Genomic DNA, 20,812 nt, shown 5'->3' on the forward strand with positions numbered 1-20,812 from the left:
CCACTCTGTGGCAGTAATGACATACATCTGTTCCTCCTCTGGGTCAACGGTTCCTTCTACCTCTGTAAAATCCTCTTCCTCGTTGGTGGGGTTGGTTAAAACCTCCTCTGAATGAGGGGGGCCCGTTTTCACCCGGGCCTCTATATGGTCTAGTGACACCCCTGCCTTGAAAAGGGAACTGTAGAAAAGAAGTGTTTAGTTCACTCTCTGAAATGTGTTTGGAATGCCTGTGTTTTAGGTTTGTAGTAAAGCATTTGGATTAAGTGAATAAATGTCTGGTGCTGATAATTTTAAAGTATAGGATGCATTGTGGTCTAAACTATTTAGGAACATTGATATGAAGAAAGGATCCTCTTTCTCTGTAATTTCTAATTTTGCCTGTTCTGTCCAACACTGAAATCTGTTTGCATATTCTGAGATTGGTTCATCAGATTTGCATTTGAAATTAAGAATTTGAGTTGCATCTCTATCCTGAACAGCATTTGTCTTTAAGAATTCAGAGAGTTCCTCTATATGTAATTCCTTATGCTTCCTATCCAACCACGGATATCTTTTTTCTATCTGAACTTCTCCTTCAATCAGACCATCATTGTCATAAACCAAAGTATCGCATTGTGTTATCAGCATTTCCATTTTGACATTTGGCATTAAGGTGGTTAAGATGTAATGTACGTCTTTTCCGGACATTGCGCTATGCTTTAAGGCATTTTGTACCAATTAAGAAAAGCAGCATGATTAGTTAATGGTGCAGGGACATCTTGTATAATTCCTGATATTTCCATCAGCGTTAGTCCTCACTCTCCACAGCAGCAGGTATGTCATGTGAATGACTAATGTTTTCACTTTGACCACACAGGGCCTAGAACAGAGGAGGATCATGGCACAGTGGTATTTACCTAACGTTCACGTTTTGCTGTATCACTGCTCAATGCCATCTTGCAAACACTGCATCTTATTCTCACTGAATCACATTTTAAATATATGGGCAGGAAAGATTGATCTTGTTTTTAGTTTAAGTCAGCTTGTTTCAAATATATTCTTCAATAAATGTCTCGTGTTTGTGTTTTCCTGTTATTAGAGGAGTTCTGATTTTTGCAAGAAAAATCCTCATTGGAAATAAGTGAATAAGCATCTTAGAATTGCCCTTTTCACCTTTTTAAAGGAAACTACAGAAAGGAAACAGAAAAAGATTTCTTTTCAACTACAACATTGAGAATATTGCGAGCAATACCTGAGCTTGTTTTAAATGCTCTGCATTGCATGCTTTCTCTGTGAGAGTTGTGTGAAAGTGAATGCATTGTTCCTTTTTGTGTGTGTGGAGTAGTCTTTCAAAGCAATGGAGAAAAAACTGTGAAAGAGCTAGTTTGTCATTGTACGGACAAGTGTGGCAGCAATCAGCCCCTTACAGCTCAATTCACCAGCATGAGGCAAACAATAGGTTGAACTCGGAAACATCTTTGGAATGGCTGTGGTCTGAGAACAGTGGTTACTGGCAAGCCTCACAGCAGCAGGGACAAATGACTTGCAGTAGTGCTCCTTCATGCACTGTGGGTGGAGCAGCTTGTTGCTCAGGCTTTGTGACGCATTACTTTGATGGCTCTTACAAAGCAGGTGTAGTTTGCTTCAGACTTTTCAATGATCCTTTAAACTGTTTGATGAGTGATGTCTAGCCTCACATATACAATATGATAATGTAAAATATGCACAACTAAGATGAGGATTGTAAAATTAATATTATATTATTTTGTCCTGTATCACATCAGCACTGTGCATGAGGTGACAAATGGTTTGCAGTCAGGTTGTGTGGTCCCCCATAGCAACATTTTGGTGTTCCCATTTTCACTGCTCCCATTATTACCACATCACCTACATCTCATCTCTGCTCCGCTGCCCTCCCTGTTTCTCTCCTCTGGTCTGCTCCTTCCTCGTCTCCCTTTTCCTTACCTCCTCTCTCTCTGTCTCTTGCTGGGTCTCACTAGTACATGTCAATAGTGATCATACAGTCCAGTGCGTTGCCTTTTGGCTGCTCAGCTTTTCATAAAGTCAGTGTACACTTGATGGTCCCCTACTGACCCCCTAAAAATGCTCACAGCACTGAAAAAGAAGGTGGAAGTGTATGTGTGTATGTGTGTGCAATCTTACACAAATCGCACATTCAGTTGCACACAAACCCAGGCACACACACACACAGACATGTATCCCACTAATAGTATGTTGATGGCAAGAACAAAAAAAATAGGGTTAGGGTTGTAATTTTATTTAATACGAGCTCACTTCATTTGAGCGCTTAGGCTCATTAGAGCATTTGTTTAGGACTGTGAGAGCTTAGGATATGAAGACAATCAGCTATAACGTTCTGGTTGCCTGACTAAGGGATGTTTACTCAAATTGGCTGAATACACACGCAACGGCAGGAGAGGAAAATCAGACACACACACTCACTAAAGCAGGTGAGGGTGCATGCTGGTATGCACATACACAAATGGAAGTGCACACATTTAGATATATGAATAAACAGTACACACAGACTTGCACACACACACACACACAACAAAGTGCATGCCAGAACACATACGTTCATAGAAAAGACTTGCATGGATCACTATGATTTTCTGTGATTTAAAGAAATATATGGATGTGCTTCCAGCATCACTGTGCTGCGAGGGCATCAACCTTTATTCATAGGGCATACCATTATTCATTCATTAGTATGTGTGTGTTTATTCTCAGACTTGGGAATCAACAAATCAGTAAATGATACATTAATTAATTCATGTATATGTCATTTTGCACCACACAATGAAAGTGAAATGTAGTGAAATTTAAAGAGCTGGTTGATAAAACTATCATGGCTTATCATATATTATATATACAGAGCTGTTAATTTATGACAAATGTCAGAGATATTTAAGTACAATTAGGAATAGTGTGACATTTTGGCAGATATGCTTATCTGTTTTCTTGCCAAGGGTTAGATGAGAAGATTGATACCACTCTCATGTCTGTATGCTTAATTATTAGATTAGCTTAGTTTAGCATAAAGACTAAGAGCACTGCGCATCAGCAGTTGGTTCACAGTACGTTACTTCCTCAGTAAAGTATATTAAAGGGCCGAAAAAAGCTATAGCAACAACCAAATCTGATATCCTTTGTTTTGTACTGAACTGAATATACATGACAGCATAGACTAGCAACAGACTGAACATACTATTGAAGTGAAGCCAGTCAGAATCAGTGCTGAATGTTGGGCCATATGCACAGTAATTCAACCTCTTATTGTTCGTACTGAAGTGGATTTGAACAGTGAGTTTAGGAAAAAAAATTAGCAAACTACATAGTCAATGACTATGAATCTTTGACCTGAATGAAATGATTTGTGATTTCCTCTTCTAGCACACAAACGGAAATGTTAAAACAACATGTGCTTTTATGGGTAGTTATGTGCTGGAACTTTTTCTTCCTAGAGTCTCCGCTGGTTGCATGGCAACCTCACGGTGAAGACAAGGGAGTCTCTTACTTTCAAAGGTGCGTATCAGCACCATGTGTTTCACCATTTTTTTGTGGGAGTGTTTCTCTGAGAGCCTTGGTACTTATTCCAGGAAAGGTGTAATTGCTGGTATTTGAGACTGTAAGGTCTTGGTGTATGGTGATAAACTGAGTTTGTGGTACTTTCAGCCTTGTTGGCACAGATTTTCTGCTACCACTTTTATCCACATCAGCTCTTTGAATTTATGGTTGGAGCACTGGTGTCTCCCTTCTATATGACTTCAGATTCCGAAACAAAATTATTCCATGTGTTCAGTTACTAACCAGCATCACTATGTGACTGGTTGTTAGTACATTGTCAAGCAATGTAACTTTTCAACAGTTCTCAAGTTTCTAATTTCTTTATAGAGGAATCTTTCTACCCCAAATCAGTGTTTATATTGTCTAGAGAAGTTGCTTTTGAAAGTTTTTCTATTTAAATTTTAATGTGAGCACCACAAATGAAACTCCATTTACCACTGTGTTATTGGAGTGGAGGCAGAAATCTTGGAGATGAATATCTCAAATCCTGGGTAAATAAAGCAAAAACCATCTGTACAGCTAGATGTAAGAGAATGAGGATTTTTTTGTTTTTGGAAAGAACTGAATCTGTGTTGTTCTCATTGAGGATAGTTTAGTGCCCCCTTGTGGACATATGGTGAAAATGCCTTTATGTTAGATGACTGGTGTTTGGAACAAGCATGCAGTTTATCGCTTTCATTTTCCTTGCAGAACAATTATATTTTGTTTGTAACACAAGTGAAGAGTTGTTAGCATCGAATATATTCTGTTGTTAGTTGTTTTCTATGGGGAATTGTTGGTTATTTTAATTTAGCTAATTAAAAGCTAACAGGCTAACATGGCTAGGACCACATGTAGGCTACATTGTTTACATATTTGTTTTGGTTTATTTGAGATATTGAGTGCTATAAAGATTAATGTGTTTATGTAACACATTGTCTACTCTGTTATACTGTTTCAGTTTTACAGTTTGTTCCATTAGACTGGAGGACATTCAGAAAAGACCAAGAAGCCATTCTAGCCTTTGGTCTTTATTGGACTCTGTTATCTATCTGTCTAGTGTTATACTGAAACGTTTAAGTCCATGGCTGGTGAAATGATAAGACATTTACAGACAGTGAATGTTGGTGGTGTATTATCAGGGTTTTATCTGAGACTTCACTTGTTGGACTAGAATATTTCAAAGGATTGCCAGTGGGTTTAAGTCAGCTGCATTCAGATTTGGATAACCTATTATTTTTAATAAACAATAGAGCAGAGTCGCACGGTTGGGTTTAGTTGGGTCTGCATGGAATTACAGCAATTACAAGGTGTTGCCTTACTGCTTCAGGCCCAATCTTCATATTTTTCCATATTTTTCATGCTGATTTTAGAACATACTTTTAAATGGAGAAGCCTGGGAGTCAGTGAAGCTTGTAATTGACTTACAGAATCTGCAGGTCCTTGTGGGAAACTTCGGCTTCATCTTGCGGAGCACAAACCTTTTTGGATACACAGAGCAGATGCTGCCTCTTTGTGATGAGAGACAGAGAGACATGTCCGAGGTCGATCCGATGAGAAAGAAGGGAAATCGACAAGCAAAAAGCTGCATTGTTTGATTCTTGTGTCAATTATGGGATTATCCATGTGGATACTGAATGTGTGTGGGTGTGACCCTGAATTCTACTTCCTTGGTTATCAAAACAGCTTTCTCTCTGTCTCTCCCCCTCATCCTCCAGTCCCTCTCTCTGTCTGAATCTCTCACCGTCTCTCTCTTTTGTTCCTTCTCATCTCTCCATCCATATAGACCAGAAAGATCCGGGTTATATAATGTAGTCCCATTCCTTAAGCTGTTGTCTCATGTGCATTAATGAGCCATATTGTTTGCAGGAGTAGAGGTGGAGAGATGCAGGGAAATACAGAAATAATGAAAGCAACAAAGTGTGATCCCTGGAGACTTTCTTGTATTCCTACCTGCATATATTAATGGTCTGCCGCTGCAGTGCGTGGAGGACCAACTTCAATGCCAGTCTTTGTAGGAAATAGTCAGCGGTGCACATTCAAACATAACTCACACAGATATATACCAAAGCACACACACATCACAATCACAGAATACCAGTTGTAAGTGCACCTATTGATTAATAATTCCTTTATTGCAGGGTCAATCCTAGCTGAATACCACATGCATAAATAACCTGTCAGGAAACTCAGTATGGCATTGCATGTGTACTTAAATTATCACAGATTTGCATTAAATATAAATAGGGAGTGTGGAGTGCAAGGAAAAGACGGAGCTGCTTGGCATGAAATGTAGGCCAGCATACAGATGGAATAAACATGTTATATACACTTAGTGCTATCTCTCCTTTTTCTTGTGTTCTCATCACCGTCTCTGGGTGCCAGATCAAGCTGCAGGCTGAAAAGTAAAAGTGGAGGCACGAGTGCTTGAAAAGGCACAATTACATTCAATACTTCTTATAGCTTTATTATCCTGACCAGTGGTGGCTGGTGACTCAAAAAATTGGGGAGGACAGGAGGAAAACCAACATGGAATCTTACAACAATCATGCATCATACTTTATAATTTTATACGCCAATAAAACAATTTGCTTTCAAAAACAAAAACCCCTGAGAGGTGAAAAGGCTGCTTCTTCAAATACATTTTGCATATACATATATACAGCATTAGAGAGATATGTAACACACTACTCTACAAATTTTGACAGGTCCCAATCAGAATGTGCCACGTCATCACCAGAAGTCCCTCCTTTCGTCCAATGAGAGCACAGGATTTTCTGTAAGTCCTGCCTCCACGTGATCCAATGTAGGCGTGCCACGCCATAGATGGGCGTTGAATAAAGGCACCAATGACTGTGATGTATAAATAAATGGAAAGACCAATGAGAGGAGGGGTGGGCGGGGAATCCGCAAAATATGAATTCTTAAGAGTCTTTGTGAGAATGGTGTAAGTCAGCAACAACAATGGAAAAACCGTAGCTCGCCATATCTGTGAAAATGGCTGAATCTGAATCCAACGACGACAATGACGTGGTTCCTGACACGGGCGAAGAAGAAATAGAGGAATTATGGCGTAAGAAACTCGCCCTGTCCAAGAGGATGTCCACCCCCACGTCGCTCATTAGTGAGACGGCTGTAACCATTTTTTAAGAATCACCTTTGATAATGAACGCTCCTAAGAAAAGCATAGTGTACCTTTGTCAGACACAGATGCCTCTGCCCGAGTCTCTGCAGAGGAATGGTCTTTTGAGAGAGCTCCTGGAGCAATTAGTCCCAGTGCTCAGAAAGAATGACCCCACCACAGACGCATTTTAGTATTATGATTATTTTCTGATGATTCCTCCTAAAAGTTTTCTGATGATGGGCACAGCAGCTGAAAGCAGGGGTAAAATAAAACCTCCCGACTGTTCCTTTAGAACCTGCTGTTTGCGTTTTAAGCCGGTCTTTTATCCGCCAGCAGTCTGATCATTTTCTTCCGCTTTGGAAGTTTAATTTTTTGTATTGACAAGAGGATGGAGGAATGTTTCCTTTTAAAAGATTTAAAGCAATCTTGCGCAGAGCTCGGACAAATTTTGGGGAGCAGAGGGCAAGAATGTCTTTACATGTCCGAGGCGTAGTGTGGTACAGAGCTTTTAGTAAGGGAGTGTTCCTTTTTGTATGCGCCAACATGATGACTTATTTTTGTTTGGGAACGGAAACGGCCGGCCACTGGCGAGGAAGTATACCTGTCCTCAGTCTGTATCGACAATTAAATACCCATGGGGATCTTTGGTAGCATCTTCAAAACTTTCCAAGAAAAAGACTTTTTGCGAGGGGAAGATCTGATGAGCCAATATATTCATCTGTAATTTGTAATTTGAGGGTTTTTAAACGTCGTTTAAACGTTTTTAAACTGTTCAAACTAATGGTACAACTGTGTTTATACCCTGTTGAAATACATTTTGCGTCAGCATCATGACGCTCATATTTCTATGTCTGTACTGTGTGAAAATTTTAACCACTTCAGGATGGTTGGAGGCTTGAAAAATAACATCATCCAGAATGACCAAATGATTGAGATCGGGAGGAAACAGGTTTACTTCTTCAAAAGAATCAGGCAGCCCTTCAACAAATGTAATCTTTTTATTTATCTTTTGCAGTTCAGCGTACATAGATTGAAAAGAAGTGTAAATCCACACAATGTTTTCCAGTACAGCGTCCATCACATGTTCAGTTTTCCAGTATGCTTTTTACAAAATAGGTTTTCCCGCAACCGCTGGGTCCCACAGTCAGACATGAAAAAGGCACTGTGAGTCAAGGGTCAAAATCAATTTCCTCCATAACAGCAAGGTGTGACATTTTTTTCTTTTCTCTTTCCTTCGACTATATTCTAATAGCTGAAAGGCAGAGTCGCCCCGTCACTGAAGAGACGTCTTTTGTCGTACACCACTCTAAACTTTTTCAGAAATGTCGAGTTTTTCAACAGGAAGCCCCTTTTATTGTGCCTGATGTTGTGCTGAGGGGTCTTGATCACACCCTTTTTAGAGTCATCCAGATAACCGTCCACCAGCTCCCTGACGCTATCAAAGTTGACCTGCTCGCAGCATTCCTGGCTCTGTGTGATACCTTTGACGCGCAGCACTACTTTTTTTTCGGTTTCTGGTTTGGTACGCGTAACTTTTGGGACCGGCAGCCATAAATTCTTGAATGCTGTCACCCCCCAGCTCGTCTGTCAAATCCCCCAAATAATTACCCAATTCAAGGGGAGTCTCCCCGTCCTTCACCACATATATCAAGCTGTCGGTATTGATATAGAGAACATTCTCTTGCAGCCGTTCCAGATAACTGTGCAACTTCAGACGGGCGTAAGCAGTAGTGAATGCGGCAGTGAATATGTTATTTGCCCTGCTGGGGGACACAACGCAGCACTCATTGTAATTCCATTGAATCATAGTTTTATCATTGAGGAGGGTAAAGTACATGACTTTATATTGTCCCGAAAACATGCAGCAGAAAAATTGTTCAGGATGGCTGACAAGGCTGGTGTGAGCCAGATTACTTCTCTGCGCAAACATCCCCCAGAAGCTGTTGAGACACAGTTTAGACAGTCTAACTGAATGCCCTGATTGACCCAATAGTCCCTATTATTAATTGTTACAACGATCCCTGAACCAAGTTTCAAATATTTTAAAAACCTCAAGGCCTACATAAACTAACTAGCTTGATAGATAGATAGATAGATAGATAGATAGATAGATAGATAGATAGATAGATAGATAGATAGATAGCAAATTAAATGTAAAATGTCATAAAAAGACATGCTAAGTCAATGATAATCAGTTGCATAATAGTCAGTGGAAATTTGTTTGCTTACAGCATGCCAAACATCAGCAAGAGGAAGACAGACAGAGGAGTCCCACTTCCTTTGCTGGAGAGGGCTTCAGATGAAACAAAACAGGTCAAATCAGTCAGGGCAGTGGCCAAATCATATGGCATTTTCCATGTGACCCTGTACCATTTTCACAAGAAGAGGCAGAGCCTGTAGTGCCAGGGATCCTAATCACTTCCCAGAGTAGGGTACTGGACCCCCAAGAAGGCTTTTTCCACAGAACAGGAAATCTGTCTGAGAAACTACCTGACAGAGGCAGCTGATCTGTATTATGGGTTGAGCCCAAAGGAGGTAGTCTACATATTACGCTAGAGCAGGCCTAGGCTATATGTAGATTTATTAAGTATTCAACTAATTTTTAACTTATATATTAATAACTTTTTCATTTTGAGTATTTGATTGATTAATTATGTATATTTTAGACAGGTTACAACTGTCCCTGGCATGTGTTACAACTGTTCCAGTGTACAGGGACAGTTGTAACAGTGGACTGACTGTATTTAAATCAATTTTGCAAGCTATACATATTTCATAAAACCATTTAAATACGTTGTTTCAGTAGCTGACATATTTGAAGTTTATAATATATCAAATGGACTATTCCAGTGTAAATGGTTTTTGATTTATCAGGAAAATTGCAAGAAGTGTTACAACTGTCCCTGGTCTCCCCTACTACTCTGTTCAGACTCCTGTGGCTGATTCAAGCAGGACAAGGGCTATTTTATGACCTACTATATTGTTAAACAATATTCAAAAAAGAAAAAGAAGTGGGGATTATGCTTCAAGAAAATACTACTCTGTCCAGACTCAATGCGTAGGAAAACAACTGCATTGTGGCGTAGTTTTTAGTCTGCTCATTATTTTTTGGACATCAGTTTTATGCCACAAAGACTCTTAAGGATTCATATTTTGCGGATTCCCTGCCCACCCACCCTCTCATTGGTCTTTCCATTTATTCATACCTCACAGTCATTGGTTCACACATTCATCACTCATCTATGACGTGGCACGCCATCATTGGATCATGCGGAGGCGGGACTTATGGAAAATCCTTTGCTCTCATTGGACGAAAGGGGAGGGACTTCCGGTGATGACGTGGCGCATTCTGATTGGGACCTGTCAAATTTTTGAAGAGTAGTGGAGTATATATCTCTCTCATATTGTTTCTAAACAAAGAAGTGCTCATTTTAGCCATGCAGTGGTTCAGAATGTGTCGTTTTACAAGTGAAATTCAAATTTATAGTATTGTTCTATTGTGACAACAGATTCATGTTCTCATCAAAAACAGACAACATATCACATGATTTACATGTGTTTCCTGTGTATTTTCTTAGTGTACAGAAATATATAAAGTACCACAAAGCTTATAATCTGATACAGGCAGTGCTGAATACAAGAAAGACTAAACACTGAAAACAGTCACAGATCTAAAAGTGTAGGTTCACATCAGAAAGTATTAATGCATGTATCAAATACATGACTTACACACTCTTATCTGTATGCACCACATACAAAATATAGTCTACAAAGCTGACATGTTAACACTTGTTATTCTAGTTACTTTAAGCTTATTACTCTATATACGGCTCAGCTTAAAAACCGAAGAAATTGTCACAACAAGCAGCCAGACCTCCTGCACACTCATTCACTAATCACACAACATCAACAGGTGACTAAACAACCACTTAATTAAAAACTGGATCAATTCCAAATGAATGAGTGAGTCCAGATAGCTCACTGTAACTTCAACAAGCAAACTACCCACAGCACATTATATGATCTCTGCTGCATTCTTGTTAAGGAGATAAATTCACACAATAGCCACAGAGACATTTAACCATCAGAGAAGAAATTAGCAACCAAAGAGACAGAGAGAGAGAAGCTGTATCTGACTCATGTCGTCTTCTTTCTTTCTTTTCATTTCTTTCCATGTCATAACGTCCATTTATGGCTGTTGGTCATCTTGTTTCTTAGTTAACAGAACTTATTGGCTGCTGGTTAACCAGTCTGATATCATTAGCAACAATGACAAACAAGCTGTGTGTCAATACTGCATTCTGGTTGTTGATTGGTTAGGGAGGATGTCCTCCCTTGGAGCGCCATTTTACGTGTCTTGGCCAATCATATATTAGCATGGAAAAAAAATGAAGTACATTAAATCGATGTAAGAGATCCCGCCCTGTGGAGGACAGCAGGTGCCTGTCCTCCTCAAGCCCCCAGGAACAGCGCTGGGCTGTGAGGCCAATTTGACATAGCGGCCAAGTCGTGTAATCACAACTTCACATGATGCTATTGGGCCCAAAAAGACTTTTTTCCATAGACTTACATTGTGAAAGAGACGTCCGTAAATCAGTGGATACATTTTTTTTGAGCATCTCAACCCCCGCGAAATGACTCGTCTCACTATCAGAATTTGATTCATTTGGTCCGATCACATTTTGAAAGCCTAAAAGAGCCACACAATTGAATTGTTTTATCCCCATTCAAGTTAGCAGGGGGGGTAAACCGGAAGTAGCTAGCTCGGCCGGTGAAAGCCACTAGTGCGCTTGCTCTATGGGCTCAATGATCTCGGAAGATCCAGGTAATTTTATATGCGGAAATCAAACTTTTTTGGCTTCATGCGCCACTGAGCAACTTTCAGAGGAATGAACGGGGCCCCGCCTCCGACGCTATATCCAGTTCTCTCTATACATCCATGGTCCTCCTCTGCCCCCCCACTCCTCCTCTACTGCTCCTCACCACCTCTTCACACACACTGCCCTTTCTCCGCCTGCCCTGCAGGTGTTGCTGTTGAATCATTTTAACCAGAATTTCAATAATGGATTTTTTCCAAAGAAGAGAGAAAAAATATTTTATAAATAATACTGAGATTTGGTAATGATTTATTTCAACGAAATATTCTTTTTTTTATATTTTGATCTCCCTCTTGCCTCTCAAAAAATAGAGGAGGAGCAACCTCCTCTGCTTCTATGGACCAGCCTCCACTGATCCTGACAAATATATGATATTCTTTTGTGATGATGGGAGGTAGTGATGGGGTGGGGGAGGAAAACTGAAACTGAGAGAGAATGTTTATTCATAAGCTGGTGTACCCGTGCATGCTGCAACAAGCTGCTTACAGGAGGAATAAAACATTTTCTTTGCTCGCACTGTGGGCATGTAGCCTAGGTGTGCTGAGGAGCATGGGACAACCACACAGATTCAGAACAGCTCAACTCCCTGTGTACTCTTTTCATGACATGTGCCTGCTGGTCATTACACTCAATTTGAAAAAGATGTATATATAGTTGACAGTTCACGGTCATACAGGTGCTTGATTGTAGCTGAGATGTGTGTGTGTCTGCTAGATTCTATATTGATTGCTGCCCATTCTTGGATTTGTGCTGCGTGTATGCATGTCCTGTATGTGTGTGTGATGTCTGACTGGTGAACCTCCAGCTAGGTAGGAGTAGGCGTCTGTTAGCACTAGAGGGAGAGAGAGAGAGAGAGAGAGCGAGGGAGGAGAGGGAGAGCTCAGCTCTAATGAGGATTGTGATGTAAGATGTCATATAGGACTCAGTATGGCATTTTGACTCTCTTCCTTCCTGCGCAATGTGCTAACGGAAAACAGAACAGAAGTAAGAGGGACAAGAAATGCTGGTTGCCAGTACAAAAAAATTAAGCATCCAATCTCACTATATGTAAGCTTTTCAACATCTGTATTTAAGAATATTTATTGTTTATTAAAACTTGGGTCTTCTTTCAGTAATAGCTGATAATAGCTATGTCCTAGCATGTCTTAGCTATATCACATAGCTAAAAAGAAGTCAGACTGCAAGAAATGTGCAGTCAGATGATCAGATAGGTTATAGTATAAACAAACCACAACTTAGCCAAACTTGAATAATTTTACCCCTGACCTTTTTTAATTTCTCCTCTAGTCTGTCTGTTGTAAACAACCAGTTCCAATTATTTCAAATTTGTTTCTGAGAAATCACATTTTGTCCGTGATTTTGGCATGGTGGATGGCTAAGAATACTACAATACCCATGAGCCTTGGGCGCAGCTACTATGGAGAAGAAGCCATGGGAGTGAATCAGCATGATGAACTCAAAATGCTTTGTGGCTGAAGTTGTTAACAATAGACATAGTTGCTCAATTCACTCAAAAATGACCCAGAAATTAAAAGTAAACTCATTCACGCAAAAACTATAAACACTATTCCCCTGTTTTCACTCATGTGCTCATTTAGAAAGCACTGACATTCAATGTCATTAACTCAAGTCATAACAGCCGGAACAAAGAACAACAAAGAAATAATCTACCAAACATAAATTGCCTTACTTTTTGTGCTAAGTTTAGTTGTATTCAGTTGTAATGCACAGAGCGGTGGTGTGAATGACAGCAGAGTTCAACAGGCTGCAGAGCAAATTTAGCAGGTTTTGAGCTGTTAGCATGAGTGGCGCTGATGCATCATGCACTTAGCCGTTTGCATTTTCTGCTTGCTGCTTCATCCGGGGTTTGATTGATTGTGTGTATTAAAATATTTTTTTATTTTACTTTGTAAAGTGTGGAAGTTAGAGAGGAGTTGTGTTTAGAGGAGACATTTTGAATCACTTTGCCTTTGTCATTTCCCTTCTCCACTGTTATTTCTTCTCTTTACACTCACCACTGATGTGCCCTTTAGCAAGGCATTCAAGACCAGACAGCTCCATCTGAGTTGCATAGCAGCTAACAGTAGATGTCTTTACTGCTGCTGTGTGAATTTGCTGTAGCAATGTTGTAGCACCAGAGCCTGTCAAGGTAACCACCTTTGGGTAAATTAAAGGTTAACAAATGCATAATATGGCCTCTTCCATGAATCAATTAAAGCACGGTTTAAAAAGCTGCTGCCACTCACTGTGGCTGCTGTTATTCACACAGCTACTTGACTTTATCAAACACTGAAGTCTATGGTTTTCAGTTGTGAATACCTGCAGTGCTCCATAAAACAAACAAAACTTACTGGTACGGCCTTGATACAGAAATCAAGGCCAAAATCAATAGATAAAATCCAATAGAGAAACCCACCATACAGGATGAAGTAGTCACTCTCTCTATAAAAGAATATGCTTTGTTGTGTGTCATTGGGAATCATGTCTCCATGGACCTTTGGAAGAGCTTGCAGAAATCTCTTTTCTTTAGTGCAGAGAGAATTGTAGGAAGGAGAAAAAAGAAAGTATTTGCAGGCTTGCTTCACAGCTCTTCTTCTATCAGGTTCTGGTATTGAGTTATACATTGAGATATTATCTCTGGGTCGATGTGACGTCTGAGCAGTTATATTTTTCACACTACAGCTCCCGTATTTTAGCTTCACATTTGACCTGTTTCCTTTCTTGATCCAACAGGCTTTTCTCACTTGAATACCAGCCGACCTACAGGGGGTTGGATTGAAGGATTTTGGGCTCATCAGGAGGGGAGCCTTATAGAGACAGGAGCTTGTTTCAAACAGAGCATGAAATGAGGGACTGCATAAATGGCCACTATAAGATAAATAAGGAGGTTTTTGAACTGTAAATCAAGTCAAAGTTTATTTATATAGCATGTTTAAAAACAAGTTGACCAAAGTGCCGTTCAAGTTATAGCAAAAGGCATAAATCCCCATAAATTCTACCAGCCTGCGTCACAGTAGGCTTGGTCCCTTGACCAAAAACATTAAGCAATCTGCTAGAAATCTTGGAGTTATTTTTGAGGCAGATCTCTTTGCAGATCTGTTTGATGCTCAAGTGAAACATGTTGTCCAATCATGCTTTTTTCAACTGAAAAAATCTCAAAAATCAGATCATTCCCATCCCCTACTGATTAACATAAGGTCATACATGCATTTATTTTCTCCTGCCTCAACTACTGCAGTGCACTTTATGCCGGCATCAATCAGAGCTCCCTTCACCAACTCCAACTGCTACAGAACACTGCTGCCTGGATTTTAACTGGCACTAAGAGATATGAACATATTACTTTGGTACTTGCCAACTTACACTGGCTGCCCGTTATATTCTGCGTCGATTTTAAAATTCTACTTCTCACTTTTAAAATGTTACTTTACTTTGGCCTTACTCCACATTACCTCAAGGACTTATTGACTCCCTATGTGCCTCAGTATTCACTTAGATCGATGGATGGGGCTCTGCTGGTTCTTCCTAGGTCTTGACTATTGACTAAAGGTAACAAACGCCTTTGCTGTTAGAGCACCCAAACCATGGAACAGTCTGCCTATCAAGATCAGACAGGCAACATCTTTAATGTCTTTTAAATCTCCTCTTAAAACATTCTTTTATCGGAAAGCTTCAATGAATTTTGATATGTTGCTATTTTATTATCTCACTTCTGACAGTTTATATTTTTGTGTAACTTCATTTAATTCCCCTCTGTTTTATGATATGTTTGTTTTTCTTTTGTTTTTAATTGCTGTTTTTTAATTCCTTTTTCGTTCTCCCTGTTAAGCACTTTGTTCACTTAATTAAGAAGAGCACTATATAAATAAAGTTTATTATTATAATCTAAATCTTGCAAAGATATTCCAGTAAAGCCCCAGATTTAACATATAGACCTGGAAATGTGCATATGTCCTGTTTAAGGGACTTTTGATTCTCAGAGAATGGCAGCCTGAAACTACAGAAATTAAACCAGAACATCTCATACTTATCCTGGCATCAGTGTGTGATTTGTAAAGAAATGCTAGATAATGATGGCATGTGTTCCGCAATACTTCTCTACCATCAGTGTCAGACTTTGAAAACCTCTGATCTGCGCCATAGAGCTTCATTGTTGTTCAGAAATGGTAAATGGTCTAACTTTAGCAACTGGGATGCACCTGGTGGAAGCTGGATTATTTTTTACACTGTGCCTGCTCTCAGACTTAGTTAAAACACAGTGTTTATGTATTGTTGTATAGCAAGCGCATAAGAGGGGCATGTTTTGAATGAAATCTCTAAATCAGCCCCTGTCTCCATATTCAGTGTCTCCCACAGAATCTGGTTTTCTGCAACTACCCTGACAGGCAGTGTGACATACTTCTGTGAAAATTGCATATGAATGATTACTTTGGCTGGTGGAAAATATAGTTTGGGAGATATTGTTCTTTCAGTTTGCCAGCTCTTGACAGGTAACTGAAAAAGTCTGTATCAGATACTGCCTTACAGGTGTCCAGGGGATTATTACGGGAAGCCGGACTTCACCACTGAGCCTTCTACTGGCATTGTGGGCTGAACTGAATGACGGATCAATGATAGGCGCATCCGACTCCACAACCTCAATAATGTAAAAACTCTCACCCGACCTTCTTCCTTATGACAGCCAGTCTTGGCTTTATTATTGGATTGGAGTGCCATATAATCATCCTTCACTTTGAAATCTGTTTATGCTCAATTTCTTCATCACATCTCACCTCTGGGAGGCAGGCTGTCTGCTGTTCCTGATAAAGGGAGCGTTTACGGATTGTACAAGGACACCCAAAGGAGGCTTCTTTTCTTTGCATGTACACAGGCATGATTGTCTCCTAACTTCTCCGTTCTGAGAGTATGCCCTGTATTTGACTATAAATAATATCACAGCTCAACCCGTGGAGAGACTAGTATCTAGTATGCCTGCACTTCATTGTGTGTGTGTGTGTCTCTCTGTCCTTGTTGATTTGCAGAGAAACTTAACAGAGCAGATTCAGATTCATTCCTGTTGAAGCTTAATATGATGTCGGTGCTCATGCTGGTTTAAGTGAACAGTAAGCATGAGCAGTGTTGCCACATGTTCACCTACCTGTTTTTCTACCAACTATATCATTCAGTTATTTACAGGCAGGAAGACCCAGTGTGTTAAATTTTTCACAGCGATGTAGACCTCTATGCGGGCTGGTGGCTAGTTTCTGAACAAAACTCGACTAAACAAAATAATTTAAAATGTGAATTAATTCATCAGTATGACTGATCTGTTTTCAGTTGCACTCTTTGGGCGACTACACTGATTGTGCTCTGAGCAGTGGGTTTCAGACTGTGGCTATTCAGACTGTCCTTTAAAGAAAAATGAGAGAATCACCTGTTTTAGCAAGTGCTCCAAAATGACATACTATGTTAAAGAGGACCTATTATGCTCATTTCAGCTGTAAATTTTTATTTTTGGACTCCACTAGAGTAGCTTGGGATGATTCACAGTTCAAAAAACTCCTTAATTATCTCATACTGGCCCTTTATGCAGCCCCTCAATATACACAGTTTCTCTTACCCTCCGTTTTAGCTCCTGTCTCTTTAAGGCCCCCCTCCTGATGAGCCCACTCTGTTCTGATTCGTCAGCTTTATGTATCAGAATTGTGTAACTTCACCATCAATGCAAACCAAACATTTACTGCTTCACTGCTTCAAATTAAAAGCTTCCCAATGACTAACTAATGGGAGCCTTTTATTGTGAAGAATTTACAGGAAATAAAAACGTGTTTCTCACTGAATTAGCAGAGCTTCGTTAGCGGCGCTAAAAACTGGTCGAAACAACAACATATGAAGCTATTTGGAGCTATTTGTTCAGTGGATCAGTTAAAAATAACGCAGGGAGCAAGAGTACAAGCAGAAACAGCCACAATGAGATGTTTTATGAAGAGTTGCTGACAACCAGCACACCTCCAACAGGTAAACTACTTATTTTACTTTGCTGTACTGTGTAATGGCGTTGTGGCTTGGCATAACTACTCCTGGAGCGGAGCAGCAGACTTACGCACTGTGCATATAGCAGATGTCCATATAAAGAAATCCATCACGAACTGACGTCAGCTCGGGCTGAAAGCAGAAAAAAATGTTGGAAACCGAAGGTTCAGAGCAGTCTGAAGCTGCAGCTTTTTGCTCACAGGGATTACTGCTATATACGTTTTCCTCGTTGTTAGGCCACTTTTAACATGAACATCCGACATTGTGACATTATATATATGTCTGAAAATAAGGAAAAGCATAATATGTACCCTCTAACGTTCGAGAGACATGGCCATAGTAATTATGACTCTGACAAGTGACATTATACTAGCGTGATGAAGTCCACAGTGGGAGGAGTATTTATTTATTTTAACCCAAACAATAATCTTTTCCTAAACCTTACCAGATCATGTTTGTACTTAAACCTTATCAGAGCTTAACCATAGCTTTGTCACATCAAAAAACTGAATAAACTAAAACTATTTTTCAGCAGTGATAAGTAATGGTTTAGGAAGGCATGTTGTCCTGCTGACAGGGGTGTCTGATTGCCAGACCACAGCAGCACATGATGCAGTGGAAACATGTTTTCACAGCTTAGCGTGACTCAGCATGATCAAAGTGGACTAATCTGGAACCCTGGAAAATCAGCATCAGTTCCCTGACACATCGAGCCGACCTAAAAAAACAAATAAAGACAAATGCTGCTCAAACAGTTGGTGACACCTAATTTTACCTCATGGCTTCCGATAAAGGCTGCATCTGAAAACATCTCAAACACAAAAGTTGAAAGTTAGCTGACTGCACACAGTCACACACACCCTACACTTCTGAGAAAGGAAAGAACTAGTAAGTCAGGTGCATTTGTAACCCCAAAACATCGCAAGAAGACAAAAAATCTATTGTCTTCATATTACTGTTTATGTCTGATAAAATTTTGCTGGAAAATTTAGCCTAGATTTGTAATGGCGTTGTGAGTCAGTGAGCTTTTGCTTGTGGAAGAAAAGAATATACTAAATGGGCAAAATCACTGACTCTGCAAGAGACGGCTCTATGACAATCAGCCTTCACCACCAACTCAACATGCTCAGTCAGCAAAAGAGCTACCAATTGAGGCTGATAACAGTCAAGAGTGCAAACGATGGCCTGATGGAGCCTGGCAGTGGACTGTTGACTTATAGGGGTTTTCCATATACACGCGTTGGCTCGGCTTGACTCAGTTTGACTCGGTGCATCAGCCCAGCATGGCAGGGCTTTGCATCTCAAGCCTCCAGGAAGTGTGGCAGGCTGTGACTAGTGGTCTGGCTATAAAACAAAACTATATTTTATAAACTATATTTTATCCCATTCAAGTTAGTCGAGGATTAGTGGAGTTCATCTCGGGCGTGACTCGGCATATTTGAACTGGTAATGGAAACACAAATGAAGGCACCTTAGTTTGACTCAGCGTGGCCAAAGTTGCAAATGTAAAATGGTATTAGTGAGTAAGGGGCCTTAACGTGGTTGTTTGGACAATGTAACTAATAAAACAGAAGGCTTAAAAAGAAAAACCTTAAACTGTTTTGCTGGACAGATATCTTTAATGACATGCAGTCCTGTTGAATCTAGCAAAGACTTTTGTCATTGACACTTCCAACACCTTCTGTTTCTGACAAATGACTCACAACTCCCCTGAGCAAATAAAGCTAGCAGCCAATGAATTCTTAACAGCATGCCGTCCTCCACTAATGGCCCATTGTCAAGAAACACATCATCATAATGAAGAATAATTTGTTATCTACTAGCTCGCTACCTGTGTGTCTTATGTGTGTGACAGGGAGAAAGTGTGTCTCAGTAGTGTGTTTTATTTTGTGTGCCCGCTTTCAAGCTTGTGCTTGTGTGTGTGTGCTTGCACATGTATTGTAGTTTCATTATTGGAATTATTGACATTGTGTGTAAAGTTTAATGGGATGTTTCTTTGGAGAGACCTAAAGGCTGTAACATGGTCATTGAATTGGGACAAAAGCATGTCACCCCCCCACAGCAGTTGCCTTGTCTGCAACCTGCTCTGCTTTGACAGTGGACTACATTTGCTGTTAGCTCTACTCTATTCAGGAGAAATGAGATATGCACCTTGGTGGTTGTCAAACCATTTATCAATTTAATAAAGTCAAGGCTGTTCTGGGGCACTGAGTTGTTTTTTTTTGTTTTTTTTAAACCACACTGCCATCTCCAGGGACCAAATTCAGTTTGAGCAACTGATTGTACAACTGGGCACTATGAAAAATCATCTTCTTAATTTAATTTCATGTTGCCACTTTTTTATTGCACATCCATTTCATTGATGTCACATGGTAAGAATATACTTAGAATACTCTGTTTCTTCTCCTGTTTACATGGACGTCTGCTGTACAAGCTATGTGCAAACTGCAGATATAAATGGTTTCCTGAAAAGTTGACACAAAGTTTGCCTTAGAAGGAAAACAGCATCTACTATCGCTCTCAGCTTCCAGAGAGACTCAAGTGGTGACAAAGAGCAGATTCAGGCAGTATTTGAAGTGTGTTCACAGCTGTACTGGATGAGTGGTAGGTGTGTAACATTTATTACAGTGGGCTGTAGTGTACTGCAGGGAAAAGCTGGTGAATAAAGAGCTGTTGTGACTGCAGTGGGAGACCAATGTAGGAGGGTAGATCCAGACATCAGGGGACATCCAGAAATAACCAGTTTAAAGATATTTCTGAAAAGTTGTTTTAATTTTGCTTAAAAGTAATAATACAATGACAGTCTTGGTTTAGAAATTCATTCAGATGTTGTATTCTCTCCATTTGTTCATCATCTGGGTTTAGCTTGAGACGAATAGTTACGTCAGATAACATTAATGCAATAATATTCATTTACTATAGGAAACATCAAGGTAGGAAGGAAGATTTAGATGGTTAAAAGTGGGCATCAATCCTGTTCTAATGCTGACTGATAACACAAAAGTAACATTAACATAACCTTCGCATCCATAGCCTCTAATAAAGTGACGTTAGCTTACTGTTTTATATTTGTCAGCATGCTGGCCTGTATGTTTTCGTTGTTTGTCAAAGCTGTTTTGTTGCTGCTTCTTCTCTACTTTTCAGCAGGATTGTGAATGAATTTAGTCTATAAATCTGTTACTTTTCTCCTTCTAAACCACTGGTAATGTTAGCTAACATTACTGATCGAGCTGTAACATTACTGAAATGCAAG

The 20,812-nt window shown here is 39.9% G+C and overlaps 1 protein-coding gene across 1 annotated transcript in view; it reads left to right on the forward strand.

The window, feature by feature from the left end:
- LOC122982828 (kelch domain-containing protein 8B-like) overlaps positions 1-20,812 on the forward strand; it is a 203,197-nt gene that overhangs the window by 86,705 nt on the left and 95,680 nt on the right. The gene's annotated exons all lie outside the window — the stretch shown is intronic.

This window comes from Thunnus albacares, chromosome 5 (genome assembly GCF_914725855.1).
Source record: "Thunnus albacares chromosome 5, fThuAlb1.1, whole genome shotgun sequence".
In the NCBI taxonomy this organism is placed as follows: domain Eukaryota; kingdom Metazoa; phylum Chordata; class Actinopteri; order Scombriformes; family Scombridae; genus Thunnus; species Thunnus albacares.